Source organism: Oryx dammah, unplaced genomic scaffold (assembly GCF_014754425.2).
Source record: "Oryx dammah isolate SB20612 unplaced genomic scaffold, SCBI_Odam_1.1 HiC_scaffold_1, whole genome shotgun sequence".
Lineage (NCBI taxonomy): Eukaryota > Metazoa > Chordata > Mammalia > Artiodactyla > Bovidae > Oryx > Oryx dammah.
This window is the reverse complement of record NW_024070185.1, coordinates 89517330-89525341: the sequence shown is the minus strand read 5'-3', so window position 1 is coordinate 89525341 and position 8012 is coordinate 89517330.

Genomic DNA, 8012 nt, shown 5'->3' with positions numbered 1-8012 from the left:
ACCAGAGCTATCAAGGGAATATTTCATGCAAGTATGGGCAATATAAAGGACAGAAACAGCAAAGACCTTAACAGAAGCAGAAGATATTAAAAAGAGGTGGCAAGAATACACAGAAGAACTAAACAAAAGGTCTTAATGATCTGGATGATAACCATGATGGTGTGGTCACTCACATAGAGCCAGACATCCTGGAGTGTGAAGTCAAATGGGCCTTAGGAAGTATCACTATGAATAAAGCTAATGGAAGTGATGGAATTCCAGTTGAGCTATTTCAAATCCTAAAAGACGATGTTGTTCAAGTGTTGCACTCAATATACCAGCAAATTTGGAAAACTCAGCAGTGGCACAGGACTGGAAAAGGTGTTTTTATTCCAGTGCCAAAGAAGGGCAATGCCAAATGAATGTTCAAACTAGCATTACACTTATTTCACATGCTAGCAAAGTATGAAAGTGAAGTCACTCAGTCGTGTCCAACTCTTTGTGACCCCGTGGACTATAGCCTACAGGACTGTAGGCCCCTCTCTCCAAGGGATTCTCCAGGCAAGAATACTGGAATGGGTTGCCATTTCCTTCTCCAGGGGAGCTTTCCAACCCAGGGATCGAACCCAGGTCTGCTACATTGCAGGTAGATGCTTTAACCTCTGAGCCACGAGGGTAGCAACGTTATATTCAAAATCCTTCAAGCTAGGCTTCAGCAGTACACGAACCAAGAACTTCCAAATGTACAGTCTGGGTTTAAAAAAGGCAGAAGAAGCAGAGATCAAATTGCCAACATTCATTGGAACATAGAGAAAGCAAGGAAATTCCAGAAAAACATCTACTTCTGCTTCATTGACTATGCTCAAGCCCTTGATTGTGTGGATCACAACAAACTGTGGAAAATTCTTAAAGAGATGGAAGTAGCAGACCAACTTACCTGCCTCCTGAGACGCCTGTATGCAGGTCAATAGAACTGGACATGAAACAGTTGTCTGGTTCAAAATTTGTAAAGGAGTACGTCAAGTATGTCATCCTGCTTATTTAACTTATATGCAGAGTACATCATGCAAAATGCCAGACTAGATGAATCACAAGCTGGAATCAAGATTGCTGGGAGAAATATAAACAACTTAGATATGCAGATGAAACCACTCTAATGGCAGGAATTGAAGGGGAACTAAAGAGCCTCTTAATATGGGTTTGGAAGTAGCGAGTGAAAAAGCTGGCTTAAAACTCAACATTCAAAAAACTAAGATCATGGCAATTGCTCTCATCACTTCATGGCAAATAGATGGGAAAAAGTGGAAGCAATGACAGATTTTATTTTCTTTGGCTCCAAAATCACTGGGGATGGTGACTGCAGCCATGAAATTAGAAGATGCTTGCTGCTTGGAAGGAAAGCTATGACCCACCTAGACAGCATATTAAAAAGTAGAGACATCACTTTGCTGACAAAGGTCCATATAGTCAGAGCTGATTTTTCCAGTAGTCATGTATGGATGTGAGAGTTGAACTATAAAGAAAGCTGAGCACTGAAGAATTGATGCTTTTGAACTGTGGTGTTGGAGAAGACCCTTGAGAGTCCCTTGGACTACAAAGAGATCAAAGCAGTCAATCCTAAAGGAAATCAGCCTTGAATATTCATTGGAAGGACTGATGCTGAAGCTCCAATACTTTGGCCTAATGCAAAGAGCTGATTCCTTAGAAAAGACTCTTTTATTGGAAAAGATTGAAGGTCAAAGTAGAAGGGGGCAGCAGAGGATGAGATGGTTAGATGACATTACCAACCCAATGGACATGAATCTGAGCAAACTCCGGGAGACAGTGAAGGACAGGGGAGCCTGGCATGGTGCAGTCATGGGGTCACAAAGAGTTGGATTCGAATTGGTGACTGAACAACAACAAGAAGAACTGGAGCCCTGTTTCTCATGCTTCTCTTATTTATTTATTTATTTTTGGCCATACTCTAAGGCATGTGGGATCGTCATTCCCGGACCAGGGATCAAACCAGCATACCCTACATTGGAAGTCTGAGTCTTAGCCACTGGACTACCAGGGAAGTCTCTGTGCTTCTCTTGGAGTTTGAGTAAAAACAGCACTCTATTTCTGTGTGTTTCTCCCCAGTCAACCCCCATCCTTGGATCTAGTCCTGGGAATTAGTCACTCAGCTGGGAGCTTTGCTGTCCTACCAAGGTACCTCTCATCCAGTGTAAGAGCTGTATGCTGAAACAGCCTCCTCTTGTTCCAGATGTTCCAATTTGCTCATGACTCCCAATATTGGCCCCTTCTCCTCAAGGCTTACATTTCACTTTTAATATATTTTATCGTACCATTCACATTTCACAAGTTAGAAAGCTGAAGTCTAAGGAAAGGTCAGTAATTTGTCTGAGGCCAATCACAATGACAGATGTAAAGGAATCAGGGTTCCTATCATGGTTCTCTGATTCCAGAGGCTAGCTACACTTCACTGGCTGCAAGAGATGCAAAAATTAGAAGATGTGGTACCCTCTCTCAAGGAACTCACAACCTGCAGGTGCAGTCTGCAGTTTGGTTCACTTGTACATTTTGACAATAGACATTGACTGATAGGAATAACAGTGAAATGGATATCGGGGATTTTTGTACTGAGGAGGCATTTTTGCATGGAGAGGGCTTCAGCCCTCCATTGGAAGAGTGGTTTGCAAACTGGGCTATGTTTTAGAATCTGTTGTTAAAAGTACAGATCCCAGAAACTTAACAAAAACCTATCAAGTCAGAATCTGCAGGTAAAGGGCCCTGAGTCTGTGTTTAACTGACTCTCCAGATGAGTCTGAAAACAACACCACTCTGAAGATGGATCTTTGGGACTCATCTTCTTAGAAACCAACAAAAACATGCTGCCTAAGAGACTACTGACTTAGGGGAGGAGATAGGGAAGGAATTGAAGCAAAGGAGAAGAGAGCTAGGAGTTGAGAGAAGTTCAGGGAAGAGGCATAGAAACCAGACCTATGTGATGAAATGAAAGACTCCACTATGAAACATTTGGATTGAAAGGCAAGCCAGCTAAACTGAGCCTTTGCCCAGAGCCTATAGCAGCATGTGCTGATAACCCTGCCCCTGAGAACTTTAAAAAAAAAAAGGATCAGCTGATTGTTTTTATGGAGACAGTTTCAACTTTGACCAGTAGGCTGAGGTATTTTGAAGGATCTAAATTAGCAAGCAACAGGCAAGTGTCTAGTGCTCTTAGCTGGCTCCGTAAGGCACCTTGCTCCAGACTGCTCTCTGCAGCTGAATTCAGGGTAAGTCAAGCCCCTCACGGTCAAGTAGAAAATATCTGCTTTCTGATTTCAGCCCGAGGGCACCCGGGAAGGCTGTTTGCATCCTGCTGTGTGTATTTTGCTCACTTTAGTGGGTAGCTCAGTTCTCTGAAAAACCAGCAATTACTATCCCAGGTGGTTTATTGTTCAAATGCAGATTTATGCTAGCTGCATCAAGCTATCTGGAAGACTATTTAGGAGACTGCTGCTGCTGCTGCTGCTGCTAAGTCTATTTGGAAGCAAAAGGGCTTCCCTGGTGGCTCAGACAGTAAAGAATCTGCTTGCAATGCAGAAGACCCAGGTTCAATCCCTGGATTGGAAAGATACCCTGGAGAGGGGAATGGCAGCCCACTTTGCTATTCTTGCCTGGAGAATCTCATGGACAGAGGAACTCGCAAAGAGTTGGACACAACTGACCGACTAACGCTTTCACTTTTACTTTGGAGGCAAAATGCACACTTGCCTGCAAAAGTCAAGATCCAGCCTAATGTGACTACTGGAGAGATGTTTCTTGACTCAAGGAATATTTTTCTGGGATTTATTAGGAGGAAGAAGTGCTGGGGTGAAGAAAGAAAAGCCATAGGCTTCTGAAGGGAATGGAATCTGTTTCTTGATTTGTGACGGTAATTTTAAGTTCCATGGGAACTTTGCTCTCTTTTACCCTTTTCTTCCTGCTTCTGATGTGTTGATGTCCTGCCAGTTGTTGACTTCCCTTCCTCTAACAGGTCAAGGTCTCGAATAGTGCAGGCTTGATCCCCACCCTTCACCCTGGGACTCTGGGGGGTCTGAAACCTGCTCAGCAATGTGGGTTTCAGCTTTCAACCCTATCAGGTTGCTTCCATTTTGCTGAGGGCTCCCTCTCCACCACCACATGTGAGGCAGCTGAGTTCTTGTTTCTTGCCCTCTGGTTGCTTTCTACGTTTGGTTTCTTTGACAGTTGCTGGTGTACGGGGTCCTCCCTTCTGCTGCAAGGAATTATGCCATTGAATTTTTGAGGAATTTTGCATCTTAAGTAGCCCATAAAAATTCACCTGGTCTTCTGTTCTACCTTCACACTCTCTCTGAGATATGTCACTCATATTCTCGTATTTCTATTTTACCTTGTTTTCCTTCTTCCTCCAGAGGGAGGTCAGTTGATACTTTTTGCCTCAGAAAAGGACAGTACACCAGGAAGAGAAGACAAAAATCTTTACTTGGACTTTATGGTACAAAATCCTAATGGATGACGTGAATTCCAAAAGTCATAAATGGGTGTGTTTCATTCAGTCCACACCTTGGATTGATTTTTGTTTGTTTGGTGATTGTTGGGTGGTTTTGTATGTATTTTTTTTTCTTTTTAATATAATAACATTTGAGTGCCTGTAGATGGGCTGGTAGTCTTAGGTTCACTACAGTCTTATATTTTGTTCATCTCTGGTCTTTATCTATAAATTTATATTACCTGTCTGACCCCAATAGGTATCTGAATTTGCAACCACTGGCATCCACTGTAAAATGGGTTTAGAAGAATGCATCAGCAAGGAAGCACATCATCAGGCATGCTCAGTCACTGAGTGGTGTCCAACTCTTTGAGGCCCCATGGACAATAGCCCGCATTTTCCAGGCAAGAATACTGGAGTGGGTTTTCATTTCCTACTCCAGGGGATCTTCCTGACTCAGGGATCGAATCCACGCCTCTTTGAGTCTCCTGCATTGGCAGGCAGGTTCTCTACCACTAGCACGCCCATTGGGCCTGCATTGGTTCAGACAGGAAAGAATCTGTCTGCAATGCAGGAGACCCGGGTTTGATCCCTGGGTCAGGAATAGAAATTACTCTGAATTTAGAAAAATAGAAAAATTTATATTTCCTACATATGTGGGTTTGTGGACTATAAAGTTTAATTCTACTGTTCCATTACTAGTTCTGCCACACCAGGGTATATATTAATACTTAACCAAAGGGCTTTAGAGTTAAAGAAAGAAAGAAAGAAAGAAAGTGAAGTCGCTCAGTTGTGTCCGACTCTTTGCAACCCCATGGGCTGTAGCCTACCAGGCTCCTCTGTCCATGGGATTTTCCAGGCAATAGTACTAGAGTGGATTGCCATTTCCTTCTCCAGGGGATCTTCCCAACCCAGGGATTGAACCCAGGTCTCCCACATTGTAGACAGACGCTTTACCATCTGAGCCACCAGGGAAGTTTAGAGTTAAGGAACAGGAAAGATAAAGGTATAATCAAGAAAGACGGTATTCCAGGATATATATTAATATTTAACATAAGTCTTCAGAGTTGGGGAAAGGGAAAGATGAAGTTAAAATCAAGAAAGAAGTAGGAAAGATAAGCAAGAGGCAGGGGCCAGGAAAAGAATGAGCTTTCACCCTCATTTGGAGAAGATAAGTAAGGTGTGTAAGTAGGGTGAGATGGCACTGGTTAAAGTTCTCACTTCATCATTAACAACATAGGCAAGTTTGGGTAAGTCATTTAACTAACTGAGCTCAGTTTTCTCATATACAATGTAAGGATAATAATGATTTTATTTTATTCCCATAGATTTTTTGTGAGGGTCAAGAGAAATAATAAACATAAAAGGGTCTTGAAAAGTGAAAAGGCTTTACTATGCAGATTCCTATTACCCAGCCTTTAGTAAGATGAGCCTTTAGTAAGTGCTCAGTAATTGTTTCCTATTTACAGAAAAAAGGGAAATGAGGGGAGAATTGAATTCCAAAGGCCACTTAAAATAACCAGCCCCATTACTTGTCAAGTAATTGTGATATTTGATTTGTCTTTACCCTTTTCCTGGAGCCACTGCTGTATTTTTCAGTTGTTAAAGATCATGCCCAGTGAAACAGGACCACTTGTATTACCAGCAAGTTTCCCTCTATATTACACCGATAGACTTCGTTTTCTTTTATACCTCAGTCCACAGAGCAGAGTGGGATTTGGAGGAGGTAATTCAGGGAGGAGAGGCACTCATTAGCACCATGTCCTCCTCTCCACAGAACATTGAGCTCACTAGCTATCAAAAGCCTCCGCTAGTTTGCATCTCAAACTGAGAATGGTCTCTGGCTATGGTCCTTTCACACAGTATCCTATGGGGCTAAACAACCAGGAATGGAACTGCTTAGCCCCGTCCTTCACCTTACACTTGGAGTTCAAAGACTGTTTCTCTATTTTTCCAATTAAGAACTCTTGTGGAAACCCTAATGACATTTTGCAGAACCTCAGAGTTCCTCAGAACCCTGTTGAGAATCCCAAATCTTCTGTAAGAGTATGTGTGTGTGTATACATGTGTATGTATTGGGTGAACCAAAAATTTTATTCTGGGTTTTCCGTAAGATATTAAGGAAAACCCAAATGAACTTTTTTGCCAACCCAATATTTAAATCTTGGATTTTTCTTGTTTCTTGAATTTATAAGAGAGTGTTATATAAAGAACAGATGACACAGAGGTTTGACTAATCTGAGGTCCGAGAGGCTTATAACTAAGTTCTGCAAAGGCAATCTGTCAAACTTTGCCTTGGATCCCTATCAGATCTTCACGAGCTCTGCCTCATCAGCCTGTGAAAGGCAACCTTTGTTTAGCCCACATTCCAAAGGCAGTGACTGTGGGATTGCTGATCATGTGGTTACTTCCTACTCTGTGTATGGCTAAGAAACCAGAGATACCATTCACAAGCACACATTTTTGACTTACCAAATGATCTCTCTCTATATATATTTCATGTGCTCTTGGGAGAACTCCTACTTCTTACAGGAACTATCATTATAATCTAATCCCTTGCATATACCATGGTGTAAATGGCAAAATCTAGGCCTAGAATACTAATGACCATTACAGGGAATTTCTGACAATTCAGAATCAATAGCTTTGCATATTTAGCAGGAACTCCAAAATAATAGGAGATAAAACAGTAAGCATAGTCAGCTAAGTCCTGAGATCCCAAAACAAAATTCTAAGAAAGGTTCCTTTCAAAGACTGAAATCTTCTGAAACCTATCTTCTGGCTTCTCTCTTTCCTGTGACACTTATTTCCATAACTGCAGACCTTTCTTCAGGGACTTCTCAGGATAGGAACAAACTAATTTCTGTCTCTGCCACTCTTTCTTCAAATGTCCATACTCTATCTCAAGGCTGGTTTTCTGTGATTATCTGGAGGCCGTGTCTGCATTTCATGGATACACTCACACAGAAAGACTCCAGGGACAGGACTAGTGTGGAGTAAGAGGGCACTGTGGGTACAGAATTTCAGGATGTCAAAGGCACAGCCACGCAAGTCAACTTTGCTACCAAAGCTGCTACCCAACTTTGCTACCTCTGTTTCACCTTTAGTCCTTACCTTGATAAAGGGACTGGTGAGCTCTGAGACCCCATTCCAAATTAGCAAGGTAGGAACATTCCAGACATGTCTTGAATCAGGTGCCCAGTTCTGATCCAGTCAGGAACAGCCCTCAGGAAGGAGGTCACATGGTATAAACATAGCTATGGAGTGTCCATCTCTGGGCTTAGGGGGCGATTCTCAGATAAAGAGAGACCATGATTTGTAAAGAAACTCTAATATTTTACATTACAAAAGCACTATATAAGTAGGGTATCTTAATTACTTGTTTCCTGCTATTTTTTTCTTGCCCTCATTATGAATTTCATAACTCTGAAGTGTATACAATGTATAATTTACTATATGAGTATCAATAGTGCTGGGGTCCAGCCCCGGTGGATCCAGGGTGATTTGAAGGTGGGGACGGAGTCGGCATCCTTGGAAA